Here is a 1,203-nt window from a genome sequence, read left to right as displayed (position 1 = left end):
ATAGACCGTCTGCACGTCGATGCTATCCCGGCTGTGTGTTTTTTCTCTGCAGCACATTTGTGTTTTAATTAGCGAATGGTTTTGCTTTATTGATGAATTAACAAAATTAAATTTATTAATTTATTGAATAATGTTTTTCTTTGTTTATTTTTCTGTTGCTTTTATCACTAGCAGCGGAACGGGCGGACTCGGTTGGTGTAGAGAACAGCAGTAGGTGTATACTCTGCATCTAGCCCTCTAAACAAATGATTCTCTGAATTCCCACTATTAAAAACCTTAAATATTTAAAATAAATTCAAGTTTTTTTTATATTTCTGAAAGAAAAACACAGAAGTATAGAACTCTTCTTTACCCTCGCTGAGGGTCACAACACCAGCACCAGCACCAGCACCAGCAGCCCCCGAGCCGGTGCTGCAGGCTGACGAGCACTCTGATCCTTTTATAAATATTTTCTATCTAAAACTCCCAAATTCCTGAAATATTTTTTATTAATTATTTTTTTTTGTGATGCTAGGCCTCTAGAGGCCGCGCAAGATATCCACTGTACTGCCTGTGCACTACCGATACAGTCGCCACACACAACGACCCAACAACACGGGAGAAGCGAGTAAAAGGATCAGTTGTTTTCGTTTCAAGTTGAAAAAATAAAACAATTAAAAGGATATAAATAAAAAGAATTAAATTACTGCTAGCTTTCCCCGTAGACATTTATATATTGCTTTCTTCTCTCCCCCCCCCCGCCGCCTGCGCAGCCCCACCGGGCGGACGAGCGCACGTGTGTGCATGTGGTTTGTTGTGTGTGTTTAAAAAGCAAAAATGAGGAGAAAAGTGAATTAAAAAACGAAAATTAAATTGTTTTATTTATTTTAATTGTTTATTTCTTCTTTTTTTGCCTCCATGGTCTCAAAAAGTGTGGCTGCTGCACTCGTTGCAGCGGTCGCTGCCGCCGTTGTTTTCCGCTGGGATTCAACTGCTGCAATGAAGATGAAATATGCACAAGATAAAGAAGGAGATATAATAAAAGTATATCTTTTTAATTTATATTAATAATAAATATATTTCTTCTATTTTATACAAATAACACATGTTTTTCTCTTTATTTATTCAAAGAAAAAACCACCAATTGCGGCATCCAGTTGCCGCAATTGTATTGCTGTTACACAAACTTAATATAATTATTCTGTTTGTTGCTCTCCTACTATA

The sequence above is a fragment of the Eimeria mitis genome, genomic scaffold (genome assembly GCF_000499745.2).
Source record: "Eimeria mitis Houghton genomic scaffold, Emh_scaff491, whole genome shotgun sequence".
NCBI classification, from domain to species: domain Eukaryota; phylum Apicomplexa; class Conoidasida; order Eucoccidiorida; family Eimeriidae; genus Eimeria; species Eimeria mitis.
The sequence above is the reverse complement of the archived record's forward strand: the minus strand, read 5'-3'. Positions refer to the sequence as shown.